The following is an 18828-nucleotide window of genomic DNA, read 5'->3' on the forward strand; positions in this document are numbered from 1 at the left end:
CATCCATGCACCCATCCATTTTTTGCATGTCCATAGGGGATGGCAATGGATTCCCCATGAAACGATATCCCTGGATTATCATCTCTTTAATTTATAAATTAAACCACACTACATGCACACCCTCCAGCTTTTCAGCCACGGTTCTCCACTACCTTTCCGCTAATATGGTCATAATCTGAGCTTGGAATCATTACTTTTTGGGATTGCATCTCCCAGAATCCCCCACCCAGGGTTGTCCTCTACTTTGGCTGGCTAATGGATTCTGGGAAATATAGCCCCCAAAATCTTTTTCATCCAAGCTCTGCTGACAGTAATTCCCCTTACCAAAAATAAATAAATAACAACTTTACAAGGTGTTTTATGAAGGGTTGCGAGCAAATGCATGTGCAATGCTTCAAATACTCTAACGCCTTTACATACACGTGAAGTATTTATTATTCTATTTTTCATCGGGAAATCGTGGCTGTCTGCCCGTGTTTGAAAGCACTTTCCCCTCTTTTTATAAATTGTACTCATATCCTGGGGAGAGGGATGGGATAGATATATAGTTTAAACTTATAGCTCCACCAAGTCAAAAAGTCACCCGCTGCAACTGCCAACAATTATAGTTAATACAGCCAAGTATTATGGGGAAGGGCATATAGCTCAGTCGTAGAGGACATGTTTTGCATGCAAAAGGTACCCAGGATGAAGAACCGTCATCTACAGGTGGCCTGAAATCCTGCAAAGCATCTGACAGTAAATGAAGACAGTGTAGACCATTGGTGGACCATTGACAGGGGTTCGGGGACCACATACATTCCTCTGGGAACCTTGTAGGGCTGTACTCCTTGGTACCTCCAGTTTTTTGTTGTTTTCATATATATATTTTGTCACTAAACATGCCTCCTCTGACCATCTTGTTACATTTTGGCCTCTCCTGGCTGCTTTAAGCCCTGGAGAAACCTCCTCCCCAAACCAGGGCTGCTTCTATACTGCAGAATTAATGCAGTTGGACATCACTTTAACTGCTATGCCTCCATCTTATGGAATCCTGAGATATGTAGTTTGCAGTTCTCCCTGCCTGCTTCACCTTTATCCAGCCTGGTATTAGCATAACATCTGTTTGTACGTTGCCGTTGCGAGTGTTATTAGGTACTATAAAGTCGACTTTGACTTCAGGTGACACTAGGTGTAGTGGTTTGAGCATTGGATGATGACTCTACACTGCAGAACTAATGCAGTTGAGCACCACTTGAACGGCCATGCCTCCATCCTATGGAATCCTGGGATCTGTAGTTTGTTGTGCTCTTTGCCTGCTTCACCATAATCCATCCTGGTATCCGCATAACACCTGTTTGTGCGCTGCTGTTGCGGTTATTAGGTACTATAAAGTCGACTTTGACTTCAGGTGACTCTAGGTGTAGTGGTCTGAGCATTGGACTATGACTCTGAAGACCAGGGTTTCAAACCCTGCTCAACTATGAAAAACCCACTGGGTGACCCTGGCCAAGTCGCACTTTCTCAGCCTCAGAGGATGGCAATGGCAAATCCCCCTCTGAAGAAACGTGCCAAGAAAACCCTGTGATACATTCACCTTAGGGCCGACATAAATTGGAAAGGCTTATAAGCACAGAACACATATATTACATGAATGAGAGACATCCAAGTCACTCTGTCATTAACAACCCTGGTCAGGTCTTGCAAACTCAGGACTGTGGCTTCCTTCCTTCATTCTTCCTCTTCTCCTACTACCTTCTCCTTTGCCAAGCATTACCATCCTTACTAATGAGTCATCTTAGGATATCTCCAAAGTATGATAGCCCCAGTTTAGTTATTTTGGCTTAGAACCGTCCTCCAGCTCCACATTTCAAATGAATTGATTTCCCTCCTGTCAGCCTTCTTCATGGTCCAGCTTTCATATCCCCACATGCAGAAATGGAAAATGCTATGGTACGAATGATGGATTCTGGTATGGGTTAATGGTATGGGTTATGCTAGACAGGTAGCAATCTAACCAGGGAGCAACCTCCTTAATAAAAATGTCACTTGGCCCAGTTAGACCTCTTCTGGTACCGAAGCCTTGATCCGCAGAACTGGGGGGCAGAAGGGGAGTTTCCTTGCTCCCGGCATCTGAACAAGTCCCCAGAGCTAAACCTATGCGGACCCTTCAGACAGTGATGGATGGCTTTAGATTTTGGCGGCGGTTGCTATACATTTAATTTTATGCCCTTATGCATTAGTCTTAATGACAGCCAGCCAGTGTGGTGGGCTAGGGCTGTGGAAGGTGGGGAAGATGGATGATGGAGAGGGGTTTCTGGCCTTTAAACCCCCTTTGTGCCCAAACTTATAGAAGAACCGAAATTGAGGGAACCTCCAGAATCCTGGGGAGTCCTCTCCCCGACCTTTTGCAACCCAGATGCAAGAAATGATTGCTTTTAATTCCCTTTCCTTTCCTCCATGACGGATGGGGCTTCCCGCCCTCCGAAGCCTCGGAATCAAGAATTAATCTCGTTTAGCAACGTAAACAACCTAATAAAACTCTTTGAAAAAGGAAGAAAGATGAGCTAACACTGCGATTTAACAACCTTGTCATTAGGAGTTCATTAGATATTCATGGCGCTGGGCTCAGTGGAGCACTTGGGGAGACAGAAGGGCAGAGGAAGGCTTTGGGGGTACACTGCATTGTCTGGCATCCGAGGTTGCTAGCCCAAAAGGGTGACTGGCAAATCTTGGGGTTCTTCCCTGATTTGTCACACCACGAATTCGGAAGCCATCAACCACCATGTCCTGTTTTGTTCTGATCCTAGAAACAAAAAATATGGATGCTCAGAGCAGAGAGAGTACTCAAATGTCCTGGGGAGACCAAGGGGAGAATATGCATGCATCGTGGTCATTAGCTTAAAGAAAAGTAGCTCATTGGAGGGAAAGAGAGTAATATAGGAGAGTAAATAATTCTGTGTCTCAGAGTTCCTTTGTGACATATCAATCCTCCATTCTTTAGGTGGCCCTGTCTTGCTTCTCAAGTGGTAGAATTCAAAGACAAAGCCTTGTTAGTCTGTTGAATCAGTATGTAGAGAGATCTTGTAGCACTTTTGAAACTAACTGAAAGAAGTTGGCAGCATGAGCTTTCCTAGACAACAACAACAACAACAACAATATAGAGAGATCTTGTAGCACCTTTGAGACTCACTGAAAGAAAGAAGTTGGCAGCATGAGGTTTCCTAGACTTAAGTCTACTTCTCCATATCATCTGAGGATGTAGACTATGAAAGCTCATGCTGCCAACTTCTTTCTTTCAGTGAGTCTCAAAGGTGCTACAAGATCTCTCTCTCTATTATTATTATTATTATTATTATTATTATTATTATTATTATTGTCTAGGAAAGCTCATGCTGCCAACCTCTTTCAGTGAGTCTCAAAAGTGCTACAAGATCTCTCTACGTACTGATTCTACAGACTCACGTGGCTATACCTTTGAACAACAACAACAACAACAACAACAACATGCATCTGAGGATGTAGACTTTAGTCTACAGAAGCTCATAATGCCAACTTCTTTTAGTTGTGTCTCAAAGGTGCTACACTATCTCTCTACCAATTTTCTTCCTACTGATAGTTGAGATTCATCAATATGATCCCAGCTTTAAAGAGAACGAGGACAAGAGATAGATAGACAGACAGACAGACAGACAGACAGACAGACAGACAGACAGACAGACAGACAGACAGAGCCTTAGATGTTAATCATTGTTGCTGTTTCATTAACTTCTGCTTGTACATTTTGTCTCGTGAAGTTTTCAGTAGATCTTTTGAGAATGACTGCAAGGGTACCAACAGCTTTTTTAGTGATCATCTCAAATAAAAGTGGCAAAACGTTTCGTCATAAAAATAGAAAGGAGGTGAGGAAAAGCCCAGCCCTCTCCCCAAATGCTTGTCAGAGTGCAATTCTTTAGCGTAGTATGAAAATCTTTAAGCTATATGTGCTCTTCATGGTTGTGAGCCATAAGGACTCACAATAGTGGTTCAGATGAGACCGAAAGAAAACATTTTGCTCTCATTACATCCATGCCCTTAAGACAAAAAATTTCTACCTTATTTTGCGTAGAGATAGCCCATGAGTAGGGAACCTGTGGCAGCTAAGATGTGGCTGGATGACAACTTCCATCATCCCTGATTTGCTTAAGGGAAACATTGCTTTCCCCAAACTACAAATCCCTTTATTCTAGTAGAAAATGTCATCTTGAGACATGTCAAGATCAGTCCCCCTCCCTGAAAAGTTCCTTTCTTGGACTACTGTTTCCAAAATCTTCTACCCAGCATGTTAGCAAAGGATTCTGGGTGTTGTAGTCTAAAGCATGGAAAAGATTTCCAGAACCTCTAAAAAAAAGGAGTCTTTGCCAAGCTAAGGGTTTTTAAAGCAAGCTTGTTGAGCTTCTTAAGACGAGTTTATTATTTGGCAAGGACTGTTTGCAAGCACATGTAAGACGCCTAGTTTCCCAGGAATAGATGGGTTTGCCTGATTTCCACTTCTGGGTTCAATACAGAACTGGGTCTACTCTATGGTTGGAAACATGCACATTTCTGGGCATACGTTGCTATTATACACATCATTTTAAAAATGCGCACACCTCTTTGCATACTTTCCCCCAAATGGACTTGTGAAGTTTAATCAAAAGTGCATTTCAAATTAGAACCACATGGATGGTTCCCCCTCCTGCGTCGCGTAATAAAAGCAGGCAAGGTAAAAATGACTCCAGATATGTAAGTAATGTTGCATCGCGCCTGGTCCTGAATAAGAACAGAACCTCAAAGGGAAACACCAGAAAGCAGAGACGAGTTTTTAATAATTTGCTTTAAAAGGCCTGCTGAGGAACGAATGAACTGAACACAAGTGGCCCTGAGAGAGAAGAGATACAAAAGGTTGACGAAAGAGACAAAGTAAAGTTTAACAAGAAGAGCAGAACATAAGAAGCTGCTTTGTGTTGGCTTTTCTTGCTCCATATTGTCTTCCTTGGCTTCCAAGTCAATAGGGCAATTCTGGGTTTTATTTCGAACTTTAATGGACCTATCCAAATTATATCCTCAAAGGAGATTTAGCATCTTGAATTTAAAATTTGGAGATAGTTTGGATTCTGGAACTTGGATAGTTCCTCTAAAGTTTTGGAGATAACAGAGCTTGCTCTGAAGATGCCCAGCCACAGATGCAGGCAAAATGTCGGGAACAAACTCTTCTAAAACATGGCCACATAGCCCAAAAAACCCACAAAAAAGCTTTGGAGATAAGTTTGGATATGCTTGGAAATAGATTGAATGGACATAAATCTAACTGATTCAGTGGCCCTATTTTTGGCCACAAAATCCAAATGCACATGTAAAGGATAGGGAACCCCTGACTCGTTGGCACATGAGTCTTTGACGAATTCAATAACCACAGAGGAGAACGGCAAAGAAGCTGATAAAGATGGAAAGGAAGGAAGGGAGATAGATGGACACGATAGAAGAGGCTTACGAGAAGGAGATTAAAGTTAATATGGGGCGATAAGAAAAAGAGCCGGCGGAAGGACTTGTGGAAACCTAACACAATTAAAGTACAAGGGAAGGAAAGCTGAATGAGCAGAAGAGTTACAAACAGAGATAACAGGTTGAAGCTGTGAGATGGAGACCCTGGTAAGCAAAACAACAACCGACACAGGACTGAATGTTAATTTAAATAAGAGTTTTAGCACAGTCGGGAGAGAATAGGGACACATTTGAGAAATATGGAGAACCCAATACATTTACACTGTCGGGGAAAAACCCAGAAGAGACCATTGAGAAAGAATGCTTAAGCTCTTAAACGGTTGAGAGAATAGTGAGGAACGATCTTGCCAAATGAGAGAGATGGCGAAGGTGAAAGAGAAAAGCTTGTTGGGGGAAATAGACAATAAATCCTGTCTTCTGAATATTGAGATTACAATCTGACATCGAAGTCGGGAGAGTTGCAACATAATTGGAAATATTACTAGAGGAGTGGAGGAAGGAGTGGAAAGATTTAAATTGCACAGATTCATTTTAATAGTACGTATCAAAAAGTAGAAATCAGCATCTGCTCTTTTCCAAGCGAAACGTTTGTCGTAGGGTTTGTTTTCCAGACCTTTGACACCTCAGTATCTGCCTTTTTTGCGGGGACACATTCCAAATTGGGTCCCATGTTAGCAGAGAGGCGAATCACCTCTGGGTTGGAGACGGTGCTAAAGCAAGTGTCCAATGTGCCGAAACAGCTCTAGGGAGATGGTTTAGCACCTTGGACGATTTCCTTTTAAAGGCTGAAGTAAAACCATGGGTTGATTCGCTGCCTCATTGACGTGACAGAAAAGGGTGTTTTTCTTTTTAAAAAAAGAATTCAGCACTATTTGATTACAAAAACATTTTAAAATCGTCCCTCATCTTAGCTGAAAAACAGATTTCTTGTTCCCTCCAGTTTCATTTGTTCTGGTCTGCGGATGAAGGGTGATCATTAAGCCAGAACCGTCGCCGCTGCCCAAAACCTCAATCAATGTAAAACGTATTGAAATAGCACACAGCAAAGAAAATGGTGGAAAGCCATCAATGTTCATTAAAAACAGTGAAAACATACAAATAAGCAATGTGCTGCATTAAGTAAGGCATAATAAATGAAGGCATTCAAGGCTGAGGTTCTACATTTTGCTTGGATGGCATGAATCAACACTCGCGTAGTTACATGGTTGTTGTACTACCCTATACTTTACCTGAACACTCTCAATGCGCAATGGATTGTGTACCTGCCAACTTTGCCTGCTGTGTTTTCCTTGTGTAATGGTGAATACATTGAGGATACCTCTACACTCCCAGTCGATACATCGAAGGCATTGGCAAATTGTTATGCTCCACCCAAGAATGTATAGACGCATGGCTGGAATCCCGTGGGTGACTCCCAACTATAGGAGACCCATTCAGTTTATTATGATTGCTGAGTCAATACCAATGAAACTGGATGAATGGGTCTAGTCTAGTTGGGACTCACATGAAGTCGTTCTACATAAGGCTTGGTTTCCAGGTCAAAGTTCTGGAAATCAAGCCGTATGAGCAAGATATGTTTACTTTGGAGAAGAGGAGATGGAGAGGTGACTTGATAGCTACATCTGAATGTATTCCATGTAGAAAGTGGAGCAAACTTGTTTTCTGCTGCTCCAGAGTCTAGAACATGAGCCAATGGATTCCAACTGCAAGAAAAGAGATTCCACCTAAACACTAGGAAGAACATCTTGTAAAGCTGTTCAATAGAGTAGTGGACCACCTTGGAGGATGGTGGACTCTCTTCTTTGGAGGTCTTTAAAAGGAGGTTGGGTGGCCATCTTTCAAGTCTGCTATAGCTGTGTATTCCTGCATGGCATCGGGTTGGACTACCTAGAACTTGCTGCCCTTCCGAATTTTAAGACTCTGTGGTTCTATGATTTGGATTTAGGCCCGTGAACTCCACTTGTGTAACCATGAATTGAATGCACCCCTTGCATGATGGTCCAATGAGTAAAGAACTTATCCAGGATCCTAGCCATGGAGGCAATAATAAATAAGGAATGTATGGTCTGAATATTATTGGTCAGTCCCAACTTAGAATGATGGAATCATTGAATTGGAAAAGACCACAAGGGCCATGCATTCCAACCCCCTGCCATGCAGGAACTCTCAATCAAAGCATCCCTGACAGATTTAAAGTAGACTTCTTTGAGCAATCATTGAGTAGTGAATCAACACAGGAAAATCCAATTGATTTAGCAGGCCTACTCCACCTGGTATTAACCAGAAGATATAGGCCTATATATTAACCATCCTCAGTAATATGGGGGGCTACCAGCCACAACTACTATTCTCTCTGTTCCTCTTATTTGCCCAGTTTTTAGTACCAAGTTTCAGCTTCAAATCTCTGCTCCCAGTCTCCATACCTGGCAGGTTTTATTACACCAAATACAGAGAGTTTTTTCTTTTAAACCTCACTCTCAGGAGCTGGCAAAGCAATGATCAATGAGCAAAACTGAATAATGTTCATTACCCCCAAAGGTAGACCACTTTTAATTACTTCACAATTGATTTTTAAACTTTCACCTTTGATTTTTTTGGATGAGAAAAAGGCGGCTCTGATGGTGTCAGGCTACAGCCGAGATCTGCTGAAGTGGGTTTCCTCCCCGGTCTAGCCTTAGGCACTTGTGTGTCATCACAATGAGAATCTAAAAGCAGAACCTGGGAAGTTTGACTGCGATTCTATATTGCGGTCTGCGTTGTGAACTTTTACTAATGCTTAGTCACAAAGCAGAGGCATTAAGGAACGCTTCTAGTCATTGGCAAAGACGTGTGTCAGGGTGCCAACAAGGGTGTCCAATGCACATCTGGCTCTATTGATTTCCATTGACAGTCCCTTGCCAGTGTCCTGATGTATGTTTGGCACAATGGGCTCTACCAATGTGCATTGGCACATTTTAACTGGTACCCTGATGGGCATCAGAATTCTCTAGTCAGTGTCTTTTTGCACATTGGACTCTACTGATGAGCATCAGAAATCCCTAATAGTTTCTTGATGCCCATTGGGCTCTACCAATGTACACTGGCACTCCTTAGCACAGTGGTTCCCAAACTTTGGATCTCCAGATGACTTGGACTTCATTTCCTATAATTCCCGACTATTGGTTAAGTTGGCTGGGGCTTCTGGAAGCTGAAGTCCAAAACAAATGGAGGTCTAAAGGTTGGGAACCACTGCCTTAGCCGGTGCACCGATATGCATCAGAAATCGTTGACCATGGAGTCATACTGGAGGACCTCTAGATGCCTAGAGAGACCTTTTTTTTGGATGTGGGTAAGTGAAAACATAGGTACATGTGCCATGGACGGGGTGGGTGGGTGGGTTGTACTTTGTGATATCACTGCTCAATCTCCCCTTTTTTAGACTAAATATATTCAGTTCCAGCAAACATTCCTTGTGAGTTATGTTCTACAGATGCTTCACCATCAGAGTTGTACTCCACTGCCACAATTTAGCTTGTCAATGTCCTTTATAAATGGCGGCACCCAGAACTGGACACAATACTGCAGGCCAGTTCTGACCAAAGCAGAAAAACAATGATGGCATTATGTCCCTTGAGCTAGACTCTATGGTTTAAATCCTATTGTTAGTCCTGGTTAGAGTACAGCCATTGAATCAAGTGGGTTAATCTACATGTTGACTCTCCGTTTAAGAATTGATGGGGTCTACTCTAGTTGTGACTAACAGGATTTTGGCTTCCAGTTTTGTTGATGCAGTTTAGGGTTGCATTGGCCTTTTTTGCTGCAGCATCACGCCGTTGGCTCATGTTAAGCATGTGGTGTATCAAGACCTCCGTATCTTTTTTCACATACACTGCTGTCAAGACGGGTTGAATGGAGTTATCTTTGAGGGAGACCAGAGGCCATAGACTCCTCTGTGCCATGTAAAATGATGAGACTCTTCCCTGATTTCTGGATTCTCCATCCCTTCTTCCTTGTTTCCTCCAAAGACTCCACAAAAACACATCTCGGGCCGCAAGAACGTTGAGCCCGTTTATTCGGGTTTCCATCTCTGCTGGCGTGCGGTGGCTATAATTAATCATTCACCAGCCTTGGGAATCTTGGCATTGTTTAGAGGGAGTAATTATATTTTCTCCTCTTCTGCAGTGCCTTTCTCTATCCTCCTTGCTTGATATGCCAAAAAAAGGAAGAGGAGGGGGGAAAACAGGGTCTCTCCAGCGAGTGGGAAAGAAAACCTTTGACAAGTTGATCAATGGCGCCTGCAGCGGAGTTTGCTGGGGGGGACAGGAGTGCTGCGTAAGTGGAGAGGGAGGTAATTAGAGCGGAAAAAGGAGACAAAAAAGGATGGCTACCTCGGCTAATGGAGTGCCAGGACTGGTCATTTGCACTGTGCGGCGGCGGTCACCTGGCGTTCGAGAAGGAGCAAAAAATGCCCTTTGACCTCTCCAGCTTATGGCATTCTCTCCTGCTGTGAGAGTTCAAAGCAATCGCCATCCATAATTCAGACGGTCCTTCGGAAGCGCTTTTCAAAAATTGGCCCCACTGAGCGGCACATATTTTCCAAGATTTTGTAAGCAAAAAAAAAAGCCACAGCTCTTAATTTTTGGGCATACTTTGTCCTCCCTTCCAACATTTCGCATATGAAAATGGGGATGTGTGTGGCCAAGCAACCTCAGAAGGTGGTCAAGATGGCACCAGTTATTAATAGGGAAGAACGGAGAAGCTAGGGAGGTTGCTTTTGCCTGAGTCAACTGGGATGGGAGAGTTTTTGCTGCCTCCTCTCCTCTCCCCGAATGCAAATGACTTTTGCGCTATGAGGTTTGCAGCAACAGAAGTAAGCTGAGGACAAAGGGGGAAAGTGGGAGGAGGAGAGAGAAACCAGGACATTTTTAAAAACAGCTGGAAAAGTGGGATGACAGAGGAGCAAATGGAACTGTCCCTGCAAAAAACAGGACAGTTGGAGGCTATTGCTATTGTTGCACAAACTAGTATCCTTGTTAAAAATTTGTTGCTGAAAAATGATGCTGAAAATTCACTTACACTGAGCCCACAAATGTCAGAGGTTTTTTTGGGGCAAGATCTACTCAGAGGTGGCTTGCAGTTGGCTGCCTTTGAAATGTTGCCTACAGCACCAAGAATAAATCAGGGCCTTCCCTGCTTAGCTTTTAATGTATGACTGAACCTGGTTTTTTGCCTCCCTTACTTTAGGCCTTACTGTTTGCAAATTCCTTCATTGTGCCATTTTCTTCATTTGGATTGCAGAAGCAGCCCATATTCATGACTCCCTGTTGCACATTGAGAGATGCATCTCCACTTGCACAAAGTCTGCATTCAGTGGGCAGTGGTCTAGTGCAACCCCCACATAACTATGTAAGTGCGGATACTGACCATGCAACATCTCATCTAAGTGGATTGGGACACACAGACAGAATTGTGTTTGGAACTAGCTCTGCGGCTGCAGATGGTTTGGGCTCTTTGGCCATCTGATGCAGAAAAAGTGGTTGTGTTGCATGCATTAAGAATCTGATTGCCTTTGCTATGCTCTTTGGGCAAGAAATGAGGTCACACATATGTTGTAAGCCTCCTGATTTGAAGGATGCTGGCCATGAAAGAGGGGCAACCATGGACCCAGAGGAGGAGGAATAGGAAAGGGATCCCTTTTGCAACAGCCTCAGTGGCCCAGATGCAAAAACGTCTCAAGCAAGGCACCCCGAGTGAAAAGGAAATTAACTAAAGAGAGGTTCAAAGAAACTCAAGCACTGTTCAGAAGCTTTTAGGCTGTTAGAGTAGTACTCGAAAGTGCCGGCTGAAGCACTCGGTTCCTCGGGCCATGTGGCCATTTGCATGCGATTACCCATCATTCCCTCTGATTGCCTCGGACTGGAGAGAACATTCTCATCGGCAAGGTCTTGGAAACATTAAGAGGTGTTTCTGGCTGATACCGCAACAGGAAAGGAGAGATTCAGGAGACGCACAGTATGATATCGGCATGACTTTTCACCATTTCAAAAAACATTTCCCACCCTTCCATGTTCTTCTGGAGGAAGGGGAAAACCAGCTTTTAAAAACCCATACCCTCCTTTGTTTAGTCTTTGCTAGATCTTTAGATTCTGCTCACTAAGTGTGTAGCATAACATTACATCCGCACAGCTATGGCGGAGCCATTGGATTATTCTGTTGTGTGACTCAGTAAACCAGAGGTGTTAGAGCTATACACTCTTCCATTGTACAATAGTCAAACCCACCCTTTACTAAGAAAGCACTCATGGAAGCTCCTAGATGGTGCCCCTGCTTTTGCAATGGTTTATGCTGGAGTAAGAGGGCTTGTGCAACCCTGAGTAGAGCACCAACCTTGCACAACCTACAAGGAAGCACAACTGCTTCTCTCATGGCATTTGGGACAGTGAAAAGCCACAACAGGATTCTTGTCTGGAACTGCAGTGCTATGCATCCTTACTTGGGAGTAAGTCCAGCTGAATACAAGGAGACGTTTTGATAATAGGATTCTGGAAAAGGATACACCCAAAGAAGCTAGATCTCATGGTTCTTCAGGAGGTAGCAAATTAAATGTCAGAAAGGCCAGAGACAGAGGTATAGCCAACCAAAGGATGGTTGTAGTTGTAGTATGTTCCTTTCACTGGCATGAAAAACACCAGCTGCTACTGAGAAGAGGTCTGGCCAACTCCATCGTCTTCAAGGTAGTCTACAAAAAAAATCTCAGTGACCACTCAAAGGAACTGTATTGGGAGAGTGCTTATTTCAGACCCCATGGGATTCTTCCTTGGGAGTATTTTGCCGTCTCCCTGGGTTGGTACTCGAAATATTGCCAAACCAGGAATGTCTGCCAGTCACAGAAACCCTTGCTTGATGTACGGATGTCTGTTTTGCATGGATCAGAGAAGCATGCTTTTAAAGTGGTAATGGCAGCAAATGCACTCAGAAAACACTGCATTTTGCCAGGTTTTGTCCCTGCCACCTCAATAGAACAGATAAAATCTTTCTGAGTACCTTCCATCTCCCTCCTCACTGAAATCCCAAATAGGATTCTGCTGGCCAATATTTGAATTGCATTCTTCTGTATGGGCCGTGAAATTAATTTTATGGAAATCAGACATGAATTATCCTCTCCCTGGTGTCTAAAACTTTTCTGCTGAATGCCCAAATCCAGGTGCCAATCCTAATTTTGTGGCACTTTTCTTTGCTTTTGGCCCTTAACTCTTGCAGCCAACTCTTCCTCCCTACTTTGACCTATGCCTATGATGACCCTCTGGCTCAGAGCACCCACTTTTCCCCACGGACTCTTTGATCTCTGCTCCCATCATGCTCCTGGACAATCCCTTCCTATGCCAAGGATGGGTGGATCATGAGAGAGATGGAAGATCCCCTCCGGCAACTCCAACACAGTTTCAGTATTCGAGGAGAGTTTTGCTGGCCTCTGATATATATTATAATTCAAGCAGAGACGAACCAGGCAAAACCGCACTGCTTCCAGGTACTGGAGCAGAGACTGCACATATTTATAGGCAGAGGAGAAGGCTGGAAACAAAAAAGGGAGCTGTCACATTGCTGACAGCATCAAAGGGCCATGCCTGAAAGGCTGGAGAATGCAGGGGAGGTGTTGGAAAGGGAGGAAACAGGCTGTGGAAGTTGGCAGGGATGTGCCATAAGATGCCTCCCTTTCATGGGACTCTCCAGTCCTGCTTGAGGCAGAATAGGAGTTGCATTTGCTGCGCCTCTCCTTGGCTTGGGCAGGAGGACCCAAGGCGAAAGCTTGACAGTACCTCTCCATGGAGTGCCTCTCATTATCCAGCAGTCTCTGCCCAAAGGGACAACTTTGCTTCACACCTCCACATGCCCATCATTTCTAGGGACCACCTCATGAGATGTTGTGATTCAATTCTTCTTCCGCAGCAATAACAATGTATTAAAAGTAGGATCCTTTGAATGAGCTTACAACAGAACTAGGGACAGTTACCTTTCTTTTTGGATGGCGGATTCCAGAATCTCCCAGTTGGAATGGCCAATGAGGTTTACGCAGCTGTTCACACACGCTTGCCAAGGAGGGCTTGGATCCTGATCCCCACATTTAGAGGCTGGTGACATAGAAGGTTATTCAGGGAATCCTTCTCTCAGAAGGTGCAGGGTTCATAAGAACTTCAGGGCAGATAATCCTAGCATGACCTCAAGTTCACAGAGCAAGATGTGTTACAAAAGTTGGATGGTCCTCCTTCAGCCTGCAAAAAAATAAATTAAAATAAAAGTATTATGTCATTTTTGTCAGCTCCTGGGTCAATTTCTAAGAATGGAAGCAAGTTTTGGAACGAGGTTCTTGCAGCATGTGCGCATGCGTGTTTGGTTCAGCAATGACCTCCCCAAATCTGGAATTTCTGGTCCATTATGAGCTGGTCCCAAATGCAATATAAAACCCAGGCCTAGCTTCTAACAGATGCAGGTTCTATGCTGAAGGTCCTCTACTTCCATATTCAAACTAAGATTGTGGCAGAAGGTGCTGGGATGTCCATAATGCTTGAGAATGTTCCTGAAAGAGCATCCAAAAACATCATTCTCCAAATCTCTAAAGGAGTACATTGTATTTCTCAGCCATTTTGTGAACTGGGTTCTTGCTGGAGCTGCATTCCCAGATAACTCCCAGAACTTTTTGTGCTAGACTTTGATATTTCACCATCTAGCAAAACTGCAAAAGAGGATGGTGTGGTACTTCAGGAGGTTGAGGATGTATAGGGGACCACAGCAAGGAGCAATAGCATCTGGTGGCTCCCTTGTCAATTTTCAAATGGGTTCAGCACCTTGGATGGATGCAAAAACATGAAATGGACTCACTGCTCCACTACTGTTGGCATTGAGGCATATGAGCCCCATTGCAATCCCAGTTATACTGCTTTAAGCTGAGTATATTCTGGTTTTGGGTAGCAGGGTTGCAGGCCTGTCCACCGGTAGCAAAATCAAATGCTGAATCTACAGATACGCAGGTCATTGCCAGCTTTCTAAGACGTTCCAGTCCTTACCTTGCCCTTTTGCCCATGAATTGTACATCTGTGGTGCTGTTGTTGTTTTTGTTAGCGCAGAGAAAGGAGAATCAATAGGTGATCCTCCTTTGCCTTTCCCCATTGTGCTTGAGGTGAGAACAGCGATGCAAGGGAAGCACACGAAGAAAAACGTAATTGAGAGTACAAAGGTAATTCTATTCAAACAATTGTGTTCTTCTTTTTGGCTCCAGACTTACAAGAATATAAACACGACACACTTTAAACACACCTCCCCCTACCATCTATCACCCAATTTCAGAGTTTTCATTACAACTATTACACCCCTGTTGCATACATTATAAATTACAGTTTGGGTGATAAATTATATACTCTGGAATGCTAACCGTTGCTCTCCTGGTGTTGTTAAAAACAATCATAGATTTGCTGGAAATGGGGGATCAGGGGAGGGGAGAAAAAGAGAAACCCGAGGGAAATGCATATTTATGAGACGGGTGCCGCTTTAAAAAAGAGAGAGGCAATTGTATGCCAGGAATCTGGGGGGGATTTGTAAATGGCTTCCTGTTAAAAATGTTTTTGCAGCTTGTAATGCTCCAAATGCCAAGCCATTAGAAATGGAGGTGCTGGGGTTGGAAAAGCAATCGGATTGACAGGTCACCCATCCCACTGCCATTTCTGCCATTCACAGTTGTGGTGCAAATGTGGTCCTTTTGGAAACAGCTGTTGTGGCACACTGGGGCTAGCAATCCATCATCCCCTTGGCATAGTGTAAATATTTTCTATGTGGAGATATGCTATGTAGGTTCTACGCAACCCCATGCAGAACAGTTATGTTGTGCGACACATGCCACTGAGTCAGTGCCCTTGCACAATACACAACACACGATACACAGCTGCAGTGCAGAGTATAGGATGCACAATGGCAAGGTAAAGTAGAGGATGCACAACCACAATTCCAAGTATAGGATGCCCCTAAACAATTCAAAGTAAGGGATGCACAACCACAACACAAAATATAGGATGCAAAGCCACAACACATAAGCACAATGCATGACATGCAAAGACAAGGCACAACTCTGCTTCCACCTCATCAGCGGAATATATATGTTGCACAATGGTGACTTTTTGGGCCCACATGTTTAATGTGACTTACGCATATGTATATCCCTAACAGAACTGCATCTCATACCTATGGAAACAGATCCCAGAAGCCATGTGCTGCCATTGGGGTGAATGGCTTGGGGCTATCTGCAGATGCTGAAATCCAGTGGTTGGGGTAGGCTGACTGTATACATTCTTGACTTTCATATCACAATTCCCGTGTATTCCTTATTTTAGGGGATACATAGGGACTTGCCTGGGTCCCTTCCTCCAGGTCCCAGTCCTGCAACTCTTGGCTTATGATGCTGCTCTTTGTAAAAATCTTTCCGAGACTGTATCGTCCGCGGCTTCCTTCCTGCCATGTTTTCTTCCACGGTGCCCATCCCTAGCCTTCATCCAGGCCTGCCCTGGATCGATTCCGCCAGACCTTGCCCACTTTTGCTTGCGTTCCCCGACAGTTCATACATTGCCATCCTTTCTTGAAAGTCCCGACAGATGCTTTATTAAAGGGAGATGATGTTGTTTTGCCTTCTGATGCTCCATTCATGCGTTTGCTGGCGATTAGAGCATGAATGATTGCTATAATTAGCTGGCACATCCAGCATGTCCTGGCAGTCAGACGCAAGGGCTGCAGAGCATCCAAGACTGCCATCTACTAAAAATTAGATGGACAGTCACTTGGGCACATTCCCTCTCCTTCCAAGTGCTTTCTTGTCCTCCTTCCGCTTCTCTTCTCACTCCCTTCATTTTTACAAAGGGCCCTTCGACGGCCATCCTTTCTCTCTCCCCCATTCCCTCCTGCTGCACTCCGATCAGGGAAAAATGATCGCTCTATTTGTTCTGCCTAAAATTACTGTCACTTGTGAAAGATGGAAGCTGTAACTGGGGCTTTGATCACGAGTGGCTCTTTTCTCTCTCTCTTCCCCTGCCTCTGCCGATGCTTTGTCATTGATCCCGAGGTCTCGGACTCATCAAACGGGTTGAAAGAGTGACATTTCTAACACGGGGTTCAGAGTCTCCAAAGGAAGTGTGTAGCAAAGGGAACAATTTAAGTGTTTCTGGGTAAATTTGGAGCCGGGGCTGCATGGGAGAGGAACACAAGCAAAACTCTGGGAGATGCACTGCCTAGAAATGGAACAAAGGAGAGGAGGTCCTGACCTACCCGCAGAAGCAATTTCATTTCACAAGGCAGGAGTTAAAGCCATTTGCACTTAAATTGGTCTATATTCGGTATGCAAAGCTAGAACGTATGTTTTATTTCTCCTTCACCTCCGATGAGCTTGGGAAAGTTACTTTTTTTGAGGGATTCTGACTGGCGTAATCCAAAACGGTAACATTTCTACCCTCTACCGCACATGATTTGCACATGTTGTGACAATGAGGAGAGAGGCTGATGCACACTTTTTGGATCAATGATTCTACACTGGTCTAACTTGGAGTTGCACCACCATGAACGCTTTTTGGGAGGCTGAACAATGAGGTATCTCACACCTTTTGTGCAACGCCCAAGGCTGGATGATCAACAATTGCTTCAGGGCCCTCAGTGGCTAAAGGCCCTTTGTTGCAGAAGGAATTACTATCCAGTAAAGATGTCCTCTGAGATGCCATCCTTGGTCACAAAAGCTTGGGTCTAGGCTTCATCTATACTGCAGAATTAATGCAGAAAACCTTCTATGGTTGGAAGGTTAATCCAGAGTTAATCCACAGACTCAGCCACATGTGTCCTCACCAAACATGCCAGTGATGGTGATGGGACTGAGAGATGTTCCTACCCAAAAGATTTGCAAACATGGTTACACAGATGTGGGGAGATAATGGCTGTTCAGATAGTTCGGACCCAAACTACATAGGGTTTTAAGGTTCATAAAACCCACACTTTGCATTCTGCCCAGAAACGAACAAGTAGCGGTGAAGCTGTTTCCACAAGGCAGTTATGTGTTTCCCCCTAACTCCCCCCCAATTATGCACATATAAATTGTGTATAATTGAGAAAAATATACAGAAACATGCCTTAATCAGCTGGGGAAAAGTAGCGTAAATTAGGAGCCCCGCACATATGAATGTATACATTAGGGAGAAAAATACATAAAACAAGTCTGCGGAAATTTCGGTGTGGGTAGAGAACGGAGAGTTTTGCAACCCAATATGATAGGAGCAGGGGGAGACATTGCAGGTGGGATTGGGAGAAACCATATAAAACTGAGACGGAGAGGTTTGTACAAAGGCTGTGGATACCTTAGGCTGCCAAAAGGACTGATAAATGAGTCCGAGATCGAATCAAGACTGAGCTCTCCCTGGAAGCCAAGATGACTAAAATGGGACTGTACATATCAAGAGAAGAAATGACTAACTAGAAAAGGCAATGATGTTTGGCAAAGCAGTAGGAAAAGAGGGAAGTGGGTAGACTCAGATCTGCACTGCAGAAATAATGCCACTTGACACCAATTGAACTGCCATGGCTCCATTCTACAGAATCCTGGGACTTGTTGTTTGTTGTGTTAACTTTCCTGACAGCGAAGGCTGGATATCTCACCAAACTACAAATCCCAGAATTCCATAACATTCAGCCATGGCAGTTAAAGCGGTTATTTCTGCAGCTCAGATGCAACCTCAGTCAAAGATGCCCCAGCTCTGAGTTTGCAAGACCTGAGCAGGGCTGGTGATGACAGGACGACTTGGAGAATTTTCCTTCATAGGGTTGCCACAGTTCAAGTTATGTTTGCCTTCTGTTTGCTTGTGACATCATTTGGAAATCTTTTGCGAAATTACGTGAAACACCTGGGATGACCCTGGATTAACCTTCCAATTTTCCCCGTGTGATAAAGTCCAGAGAGAGAGAGAGAGAGAGAGAGAGAGAGAGAGAGAGAGAGAGAGAGATGTGGGAAACAGACTCTCATGTATTGTAAATGGCATTTGTTTGCTCATTGCTCACTTCTCTGCAGGCCCTTGAGGCAACTGCGCAACAATTGACTGCTGCCAATAAGCAAATGATTCTCATTTTGCTATGGCATGCCACACTTCACTTCTCTTCCCATGAGCCCTGCAAACTCTGCGGATGGTGCCAAGTTAAATCCCAGGAGCTGGCAGTGTCGGCTTTAAGGGGAGGTGTGCCAGCAAACCCTTGTGTGGGATGCAAGATCCTCCAAATTACAGCCCTGAGCAGCAAGATGGGTTTGGGAGTCCCACTTGATAGGCTTCTGCCTCC

The sequence above is a fragment of the Sceloporus occidentalis genome, unplaced genomic scaffold (genome assembly GCF_023333645.1).
Source record: "Sceloporus occidentalis isolate IW3139 unplaced genomic scaffold, rSceOcc1.0.p SCAF_13, whole genome shotgun sequence".
NCBI classification, from domain to species: domain Eukaryota; kingdom Metazoa; phylum Chordata; class Lepidosauria; order Squamata; family Phrynosomatidae; genus Sceloporus; species Sceloporus occidentalis.